This window comes from Nelumbo lutea, chromosome 7 (genome assembly GCF_056320005.1).
Source record: "Nelumbo lutea isolate HS-2025 chromosome 7, American lotus-T2T, whole genome shotgun sequence".
NCBI classification, from domain to species: domain Eukaryota; kingdom Viridiplantae; phylum Streptophyta; class Magnoliopsida; order Proteales; family Nelumbonaceae; genus Nelumbo; species Nelumbo lutea.
Window position 1 is genome coordinate 54,545,839 of NC_142690.1, and position 11,214 is coordinate 54,557,052.

Below are 11,214 nucleotides of genomic sequence, written 5' to 3' on the forward strand. Positions count from 1 at the left end.
ATTTTCTTTAATAATTATTTTTTTATATTTTAAAATTAAAAATTAATTAATTAATTAATTATATGTTATCATTTGATCACAATGATTAAATACATTATAATTCTATGGATGATCTATCATATCCACAAATCAATTGAAATTTATTCTTTAATAACTATTCTTTTAATTTATGACATAATGTTTATTTATTTTTTGGAAATAAATAATAAAAAACAATTATTTAAATATAAATAATTAATAATTATATTTTCACTTAAAATTTGTGCTAGTGCATGTATTATGGTTTGATAGGAGATTTGGGTTTTTCCCATCCCATAAAACATTAAAACTTAAGAATTATAATTTATAAATTATAGTTAACCAAAGGATTTTTAATGAAATTATAATTAACTACAATATATTTTCTCATAAAACCATTAGAATATATTACTTTAATGTATATACACCTCATTACGGTCTTATATTTCATGTTATTGATGTATTTTTATGATTTATTAAAGTATTTATAGCGTTTCCAATCATATTTATGCATATCTTAGTTTTTCTCCGATACACATGTGTATCCAAGACATAACCCGACACATCTCTTAAAATTGCCTTTCTGATACACTTAGCATTTCTGATACTTTAAACCTTGAAATCATACTAAAGAATATATGGTGTTGCTAAACTAAGTATTAAAATATTCAATACAAGACATATCATATCCGTTTTTGAAGAAACACACACAATGACCCAATTTCTATACCATGGACTAGGGTTGTTCATAATATATTGTAAACCGACTAAATCGACCAAACCGAACCAACCTGATCCAACATGGTCAATTCTAAAAAAAGACCGGTCGGTTTTAGTTTAAAAAATGGTAGAACCGGACAATTTGGTTTAGCTGCGGTTTTTGACCTTGTAATCCGACTTCAAACCGATCGGAACTAAGAAAAACTTTTAATGTATACGTAAAAGTTAAATAAATAAAAGAAAAATTTTTAGAAAAATATTAATATATTTATTTTGGTAGACTTTTGACATGACCAACTGACTGAGATGCAATTGTAGGGTATAGTTCGTATAGTTATGAGTTCAAATCTGCGCCCCACCCCCCACACGCCAAGCGTCCGCCATCCGTCCTTTCACACGCGGTCGGCATTCCCACGTGCGGGCTAACGAGACGACCGTTAACCTCAAAACTAACCCAAAACCAAGTCAAAACCCTCATTTACTCATTTCTACATTCCCGCGTGCTTGAACTGGCCTTCCCTGACCCCATTCTTCTCCCCTCACCCGAGTTCTCCTTATCCGGCACCGGCGACCGCTCCGGTGAATTCATCTTGACCAGGTATTCTCCAAAGATATTGGCCGTTCTCTGAGAAATAGTCGTTCTCACCCAAAGATGGACAAGTGTGGCAAATCAATGGCCAAATCCAGCATGAAAGCAATTGTTTCTAGCAAGGGAAACGGTAACTTTACTTCGAATCTTCCTAACTGTGCATTGATTTCGCAAAACCTGATAAATATCGATATAACTTTTTGCAGGTGGCGCTGGCAACCAAGAAGTGAGGCCATTGAAGCTGCATCTTCGTACAAAACAGAATTTCCACATTTCGCAGCACTTTGTGGAAAGCCGCACTTTGTGGAAAGTCCAGAAGAAGCCATATGGTGAGTTCTGGTCCTTATATTTTATTCACCAAAAAAAAACGAAAATTCTGAAAATGTAATTACTTTAATTTTGTTTTCTTCACATCTGATCTGATCGCCCTTTTGGTTAATTTGTGTTGGATGATGAAATAATTAAGGTTGTTCCAAAGGCTATAGCAAGAAAAGTTGGGATCACAGGCAAGGGAAAAACAGTGCTGTTGGATCCTAAAGGGAGGTCATGGCGTGTGAGTTTCTCTCCAAGAATGGATGGTCGTGTAGATATTATAAGCGGGTGGGCAGGTAGAAGGTAAAGCATGCCACTTTGAATTCATCCAAGGAACAGTTACAGGGAAAGTGAACATATGCGACAATATATTCCGAGTTGCGGGATTCGGAGAACTCGCTCGCTTCTCTAATGTTATACCTATGGCCTTCTCCGGCTTGCCAACTTCGATGGTGAAGATGTTAGCTTGTAAAGCAGAGGCCAGCGTATCTGAAACTGATGCTGCACAAATCACTTCTTCTCTTCTCTGTAATACTGTAATACTGATAATGAAAAACAAATGGACCAAATGATCGACTCAGGAATGCATTTTATGCTTTTGAATTGTAAATAAGATTATCCAGTAGTCTTTAATCTCTACTAAAATCTCGTTCAAAGTCTCTCTCTCTCTCTCTCTTCTCTCTCTCTCTCTCATACTTGCCTTTTCTTTTTTAATACAATAGTTAATTTGACCCGACCCTTTGAAAAGGTGACACATAGACATGACTCAACAGAAGTAACAACTCAGCACAACGTTCTGACTGCGACTAAGTAACAAACTTGCAAGACAGTTCGCTACGTTACAGCTCGCTAAAACACGAGCTCGAGGACCCCTGACGTATTGAAGGGGAATGCTCCAAGACAAGTCTATCCCAGCTCGCGAGCTACGATAACCAGCTCACTCTGGTACTTAGGCAAGAAAACTACCCCAAAGACAACCTCGAGAGGAATCGCCTCGAAGTGCCCCTAGGAGATCGCTACAAGGTAGCTCGTAACATGATAGATCGCTACAAGGCAGCTCGCTGTTAAGCAATGTAACGCTTTCAGGAAGCTTCTATCTGACAAGACCGTACTCGTCAGACTGCACCACGTCTCCTGACTGACGGCGTAGTCCCTGCCAGCCCGGCAGACTGCACCCACGTCTCTCGACAGGTGGTGGCGTGTCTGTCCTCCCGGGACATGTCACTCATCCGATTGGATAGTACTCTGCAACGGTTACCTGCGCAGCCCTAGTAAATAACGGATGCGACAGAGGTTCAGTGGCGGTTACGCCCGATTTGTCAAGAACGCCCATATTTAAGAGCCCCATGGTCGAAGGGAAAAAGGTATCTTGAACATATCTTGATCTAATCTTGAGTAAACCTCGAACTCTCATTGATCTAACGCTACTTGCACTCTTAGTCTTCTTTGCACTCTTTACTGCTCTCAGAAGCGTTCTAACTTAAGCATTGGAGTATTCCCATTGGGCAAGTCCCCTAGGAATCCTTCACCATCTTCTTCTCAGGTACGGTCCGTCGCCATCTAGGAGCCAGTCAACTGCCAACTAGGAGTGCCCGGATCGAGCAGCATCATTTGGCGCCGTCTGTGGGAATGCTTCAAAAAGCCTTCCTCTAATCTCTGCAACTCTCTCTCTGAAAACTTAGCATCCATGGCTTCTTCAAGTAATTCCGGGCGCGGTATCTACCAAAACGCTTCAGGGGAACAATCCCAGCTCCCAACTGTCTGCATTGAACAATTCATTGTTCCCATCTCTATGGACAGAATTCCCAACTTGAACGTGCCCCTCACAGTGGCACCCGTGAACGCTCCACTCCCTTCCGCGATTGGAGCAACCTTCGTTGAACCTTCCGTTGTTCCCTCAACGAGCAACCAAAACCAGTTAGAGGATCTAGTACAGTGCGTGCAAGCTATACAGGCTTAGATGTAGCGGTTCCAACAGTTCCAACTCTACCAGCAGCAAGTGTTGTATCAAGTTTATCAGTACCAATACCAGGACCAGTTCCCCTCACTGCCTTAGGCCCAGCAGCCACTCCCTCCCCGACATCCACCCTCAAAACAAACCAAGTCGTCCCGCCGGAGCGAACGTCCTCGTCGAGGGGAGGCCTCTCAAACCCATAATCCTTCCAAAAGCCAAGCCTCGTCTCATGGCAGGAAGGAGAGACCAGCCACCCCCGCCTTGCAGCCTGCAGGCAGGTCGGGGGCCTCCCAGCCGGATCAAGCCCACATCACCTCGGCACTTCCATTTCGATCTCCCGCTCGTAGAAAACCAGTTTGAGGTCCTAGCCATAGATTACAGGCAAGGGCCTTCGGTTCAGAGCTACTATCAGCAGTCCGAGCCCATCAAGCTAGGTAATACTGAAGAAAGCAGCACCAACGCTGAGCCGACGAAGCAGCAGTAGAGGCGCCGATGAGCTCGCCGAACTGCTACTCGCGTCTTGCCCGAGCACAGAGGTCAGGAGGAGGTAAGCTCAGATGAAGTAAAGGCTACTCCTCTCCTTTCAGTTCCTCCCCCCCTGTCACCATAACTTCTTATTGTCCCCATGTCAAGGGACTTCAAGCTCCCTCCTCTGAATAAGTACGATGGATCCTTCGATCCGAATGATCATGTGGACGCCTTTCAGTCCCAGAAGCACCATGCAAGAGCTAGTGAATCCTGTATGTGCGTGGCTTTTTCCACCACCTTCAAAGGGGTGGCCCACACCTGGTACCGAAATCTTGCGCCCGGATCAATAAGATGCTGGACACAGTTTGTGCAAATCTTCACCTTCCATTTTGTCACCAGCAAGAGATGCCCAAGAACCCAAGAAAGCCTCCTCGGCATAGTTCAAAAGGAAGGGGAATCCATTTGGAGTTACATCAAGTGGTTCAATGACACTTGCTTAGAAATACCCGATCTAGACCCTCCAGTTTGCCTCACCACGGCCAAGCGAGGTGTTACCCATAAAGAATTCAAGTGGCACGTGGTTGTCAATCAACCTAAGACCATAATCGAGTTCCTTAAGCTGGCAGATCGGTTTATAGGGACGGAGGAAAAGATCAGCCAGAAGGGCGAGTAGGCCCTTGAGAAAAGGAAAAGGGAAGCTGAGCCCCTAACTCAAGGGGATAGCAAGAAAAAGAAGGATCCAACTCGGGGGCAAGGCTGAATCAACCCTTCCGAGCTCCAGCAACAGAAAGAACGGACTGCACACCCCTCAATGCGAAGCGGGCCAAGATCCTCATGGTGACCAAGGATGCGCCATACATGAAGTGGCCACCTCGGCTGAAGGCCGACCCTAATGTAAGGAATAAAAATTTGTATTGTAGTTTCCACAAAGATCACGGTCATAGCACCGAAAACTGTAAAAACCTCCGTGGTGAGATAGAGGAACTCATCCGTCATGGATACTTGAAAATTTTTGTACAAAATAATAATAATAATAAAGCAGGTCGGCAGGGGGAGCAGAGTAGAGATGCTCCCGAACCCAGCAAGCAAGCAGAACAATCGTAGAAGCAGCCCCCACAAGAGAGACCAGTTCGGGGGACCATCCATGTGATTGTCAGAGGTTCGATTGTAGTGGGCTGCACTTCAGCTGCAACTCGGGCATCAGAACCCCTAGAAGCGACCAACACACGTGGGGTCCACTACCCCCATGATGATGCGCTCATCATAAAGGTAAAGATCAACGACTTTGAAGTCAGGCGTGTCCTCGTCGACTCGGGTAGCTCAGCAGACATTCTCTTCATAGCAGCCTTCGACCAACTTCAACTCCAAGAGAGCGACCTAAAGCCCGTGAACACTCCCCTGGTAGGCTTTAGCGGAGAGGAAGTCAGGCCCCTGGGAAGGATTACAGTACCTGTGGAAGTTGGCACTTGGCCTAGCATAGTGAGGCTCAACCATGAATTCTTAGTGGTTGGAACCCCCTCCCCGTACAATGCCATAGTAGGTCGGCCGATCACCCATGCCCTACGAGCTGTGGTCTCCACTTACTACTTGCCCATGAAGTTCCCCACGGACTTCGGAATCAGGATAGTGCGAGGTGACCAGCTTGAGTCTCACAAATGCTATGTCACCGCCCCCAAAGGGAAAGCCAAGGTGGCCGTCAACCTCGAGCTAGAGTGACCTACGGAGCAGTGTGAGGAGCGAGCTACGCCCACAAAAGAGACTGTCTCCATCTCAACATCGACGGAGGACCCAACCCGGATGATTCAGATTGATCTAAACTGGTACACTTCTTACTTGAAAACTTAGATGTTTTTGCATCATCCGCGACAGAAATGCCCGGCATAGACCCCAACATTATAACTCATAAGCTTAATATTGATCATGTAGTTAGGCCCGTTAGACAGAGGAAACGCAACCTAGCCCTAGAGCGATGGAGGGCAATCGACGAGGAGGTCGGGAAGCTCCTCGCAACCGATTTTATCAGGGAAGTCCACTACCCGAGCTGGGTGGCCAACCCCGTTCTGGTAAAAAAGGCAAATGGTAAATGGTGCATGTGCATTGACTACACCGACCTGAAGAGATTGCCCAAAGGACTGCCTCCCACTCCCCAGGATCGACCGTCTGGTGGACGCGACATCAAGGCATGAATTGCTGAGTTTTCTAGATGCCTATTCAGGCTACAACCAGATCAGGATGGACCCAGCCGATGAAGAAAATACTGCCTTCATAGCCGAGCTTGGCCTGTACTGGTACAAGGTCATGCCCTTTGGGCTAAAAAATGCCGGGACAACCTTTCAAAAACTGATAAATAAATTGTTTGATCCATTGATTGGTCGAAAAAAAGAATGTTATGTAGACAACATGGTCATCAAAACCCAGTTTTTGCATGATTTAATACAAGACTTGCATTCAGTTTTTGAAATTCTACGTAGATTTAACATGAAATTGAACCCGAATAAGTGTGCCTTTGGTGTCACCTCGGGTAAGTTCCTGGGATACATCATTAACCAGCGCGGCATTGAGGCTAACCTGGATAAAATAAAGGCCATCTTAGGCATGAGACCACCCCGAAAAATGAAGGAGGTTTAGAGGCTAAATGGCCGAATAGCTGCCCTAAGTCGCTTCATGTCCAAGTCGGCAAACCGCTGCCTACCATTCTTTAAATCAATTAAAAGCAAAGGGTTTGAATGGACCGAAGATTGCCAGCTCGCGTTTTATGAGCTCAAAAAGTACTTCGCTAGCATACCAGTCTTAACCTGGCCTGAGGAGGGCGATGTTTTAGAGTTGTACCTCTCGGAAAGTGACGAAGTGGTCAGCTCGGTACTGATAAAAGAGGTAGGTCGAGTCCAACGACCGATCACTATGTTAGCAAATTGTTGTAGGGAGCAGAGATGAGATATCCGAAGATAGAAAAGTTGGCCTACGCATTAGTTATTGCAGCCCAGAAGCTTCGTCTGTACTTCCAAGATCATACTGTTGTCGTCCTCACCAATAGACCCCGGAGGCAAGTTTTACTCAAACCCGAGGTCTCTGGTCGACTGACGAAGTGGGTCATTGAACTTAGCGAGTACGACCTCCAATATAAGCCACGAACTGCTATCAAGGCCCAAGCCTTAGCAGACTTCATCGCAGAATGTACTTTCAGCTCCGAAATCCCTAGGCCGATTGAGCACGAGGCCCCCAGTTTGGGCAGACCCGATGCTCCCAAGCCCGTTGAGCTCGAGCACCATGAGGTAGAAACCAGTGCGGCATCTCTCCTAGTTAGACCAAGGGCGAATTGGGATGAGGAGCCATGGATTCTTCACGTAGATGGCTCCTCAAACCAGTAGGGCAGTGGAGCCGGAATCATTCTGTACGGCCCAAGTCGCACAAAATTGGAGTATGTGCTACGCTTCGAGTTTGCGGCATCCAACAATGAAGTGGAGTACGAGGCATTAATAGCCGGGCTAGCTCTAGCCAAAGAAGTGAAAGCCAAACATATCGTCATCTGTAGTGATTCTCAGCTCGTGGTCAATCAAGTCACAGGCGAATAAGAAGCTCACGAACCAACTATGATTGCCTACTTAGCCAAAGTAAGAGAGACTCTGCTCAACTTCCAGTCACACTTCAACAAGCAAATCTCGAGATCAGAGAACGCTGAGGCCGACGCCTTGTCCCGGTTAGCCAGATCCAGTGATAATACCATGAGAACCGTGTACATAGAGAACCTGCCTCGGCCTAGCATTCTCAAGGGGGCAGAGGAGGTTGCTCCTGTCATTCAAGCAGAGCCGAGCTGGATCAATCCACTCACAAGCTTCCTGCTACACGGGACCCTCCCTGTAGACCGCAATGCTGCCAGAAGGGTAGAGTGCCAGGTGGCCAAATACGTCATGATAGACGAACGATTGTACCAAAGATCCTACACGCTTCCCTACCTGCACTGCTTGAGACCTTCTGAAGCCGTGTTCGTGCTTCGTGACACTCATGAGGGCCTGTGCGGTGGACACTTGGGGGGCAGGGCCCTTGCCCAAAAAGCGCTACGACAGGGGTACTACTGGCCAACAATGAAGATGCTATTGAGCTCGTCAAAAAGTGTGACATGTGCCAGAGGCATGCCAATATCCACCATCAGCCCGCTGCCGACCACAAGTATCTCACCGTCCTGTGGCATTTCGCACAATGGGTCATCGATATACTCGAGCCATTTTTACTAGCGGTAGGCCTGAGGAAGTTCTTAGTGGTAGCAGTTGATTGTCTCACCAAGTGGGTAGAAGTTGAACCTCTCATAACGATCACAGCCCGAAATGTATAGAACTTCTTTTGGAAAAATATAGTGTGCCACTACGGGTTACCTCGAGTACTGATTTCTGATAACGGTAAGCAGTTCAAAGACATTAAATTCTAGAATTGGTGCCAAGACATGGGAATTCGGCAGAACTTCACTTCAGTCGCACACCCTTAAGCAAATGGTCAAGCAGAAGTCACAAACAGAGCTATCCTCCGTGGACTGAAGACACAGTTAGAACAAGCTAAAGGACTATGGGCAGATGAGCTACCCAGCATTCTATGGGCCTACCGAACCACAATGAAGACCACCACAGGAGAGACCCCCTTCAACCTCACCTACGGCACTGAAGAAGTCATCCCAACCGAGATCGAGGTTCCCACGCTATGACTAGAAGCATATGATGATAAGGCAAATGAAGACGAGCTACGTACCAACCTCGACCTGCTTGGTGCTTGGGGTCGATCCCTCCCTAGCTGGCGGGCTCCTTCGTGAAGCCACGGTGAAATCGGCAACACTCTCCCAGTTCCCGGTAGGGAAGTGCGGGAGAGCGAGGGAGTGGGATTGCTCAGGCGGAGGGAACTGCCCTTGTGCCAGGAGCTCGCCTTCTTCAAGGCCACCTTCCATGGAAACTCCCTCGAACAAGACCGAGGGAACCTCAGGTGGTGGAGAAATGAAGGCTAGATCAGTAGCCTCAAACTCAGCGCCCCCAAAAGTGGAAGCTCGGTCAGGATGCGACCTCTTCATCTTGTGCTTCTGGTTGCTGGATAGAAGGTAGCAGGCGTCAACACCATACATGATAGCTACCAAAAATTACAAAGGCATTAGTCCAAAAAAAATTTGCAAGACACTATGCGACCTAAAAGGCAACCTATCGAAGCTTAGGCCGGCCTACACGAGCTTGTCCTCAGTCAAGTAGTCTGACAAATGAAAGCCAACTGCTGCCCAGGACTGCAGTGTTTCCTGAACTTTGGGATCCAAGTTGAACCCCGAATCCTAGATGGTGGCCCTCCAGTGAGTTGGGAAGGGCCACCCCTTGGGGTTGCAAACTACAAAATAGTCCCGCTTCAAGGCCGAGATCCTGTTCGAAAGCTCGTATAAGAACTTGAAGCCGCGACAGGGAGAAAAATAGTAGGAACACCTTTCTGGAGGTGCTCCGGGGGAAGCATTCTTAATGCAAAGAATGGTGGAGAGGGTGTCAAGGTTAAGGGGAATACAATACTCATAAAATAAAGAGATAGTCCCAACTACATTTCGGATGGAGTTGGGGTGAAGCTGGTCAACAGTGACGTTGAAGTGATTCAAAACCTCCACTATCAGAGGATGCAGAGGAAGACAAAGGTCAGCGATGAGCTACTCCTGGAAGATCACTATCTCATCAAGACCGTGCTCCCAGGGATAGTCACCGGAAGAGAGACTATAGATAAGGTCTCTAGGGAGGTTAAATTGGAGAACCAAGGCCCTAAGTCTCTCCATCGACATGGAGGAAGGACCAAAGCTATCTGGCTCCCTGGCCCGAGAGGAAGAAGTAGCCTCGCTAGAAGCCTGCTCCCAAGCTCCCCCTGAGTTCGAGGGGGCGTCATCATGGTCATCACCCCAGGAAAAGACATGGTACGGATACCCAGACATACTGACAAAATGATAAGACTCACTAGGGAAGAGATGAACCGAAAAGACGGTGTGAACAGAAGAAGAGCTCGGGTAGCTAGATGAAGACGCGGCCTCAGAATCCAAAAACAAGGCAAGTTAGCGTAAAAGAAATGAGGCCTGGGGCCCTCCAATTTATAGCCACCATGCCCTCAAATCGATGGCACAAATTGAGACGGATCTGACAGTTCATAGTCAAGCTGACCGCACACCTCCTGAAGCTGAAACGTGACCGGCTGCACGTCTCCCATGATTAAGGTAATGATAGTTGCACGTCTTCCGGAATTGAGAACCGCTTCGGCACATTTTTTGGCATTCAAAAGGTCCAGAGACCCCCTGACTTCTGTGTGCGTATTTAATGCGATCAATCAATCAAGTTTGAATTTCGGGTCAAATCCACCCGCCACACTCCATGAACTCCTCGCGCCAGAATAGAACCCTTGGCCCGAGGAGTGGGGGGCAATTGATAGAGGGTGATTTGACCCGACCCCCTGAGAAGGTGACATGTGGACATGACTCAATAGAAGTAACAGCTCAGCACAACGGCCTGACTGCGACTAAGTAATGAGCTCGCAGGACAGTTCGCAACGTTACAACTTGCCACAAGATGAGCTCGCTACAGCACGAGCTTGAGGACCCCCGACGTACTGAAGGGGAATGCTCCAAGACAAGTCTATCCCAGCTCACGAGCTAGGATAACCAGCTCGCTCTGGTACTTAGGCAGGAAAACTACCCCAAAGACAACCTCGAGAGGAATCGCCTCGAAGTGCCCCTAGGAGCTTGCTACAAGGTAGCTCGTAACAGGATAGCTCGCTACAAGGCAGCACGCTACGGAATAGCTCGCTACAAGGCAACTCGCTACTAAGCGACGTAACGCTTTCAGGAAGCTTCTATCTGACAAGACCGTACCCGTCAGACTGCACCACGACTCTTGACTGACGGTGCAATCCCTGCCAGCCCAACAGACTGCACCCACGTCTCTCGACAGGTGGTGGCATGTCTGTCCTACCGGGACGTGTCACTCATCCGATTGGGTAGTACTCTGCAATGGTTACATGTGCAGCCCTGGTAAATAACGGCTGCGATAGAGGTTCAGTGACGATTACTCCCGATTTGACAAGAACACCCATATTTAAGAGTCCCATGATCGAAGGGGAAAAGGTATCTTGAACATATCTTGATCTAATCTTGAGTAAACCTCGA

The 11,214-nt window shown here is 47.1% G+C and overlaps 1 long non-coding RNA gene across 1 annotated transcript; it reads left to right on the forward strand.

The window, feature by feature from the left end:
- Positions 1 to 1,215: 1,215 nt before the first annotated feature.
- On the forward strand, positions 1,216 to 2,295 carry LOC148846448 (uncharacterized). Its single transcript, XR_016102394.1, has 3 exons — positions 1,216 to 1,457; positions 1,534 to 1,656; positions 1,794 to 2,295. It is a non-coding gene; the product is annotated as an uncharacterized LOC148846448 (long non-coding RNA).
- Positions 2,296 to 11,214: the final 8,919 nt, after the last annotated feature.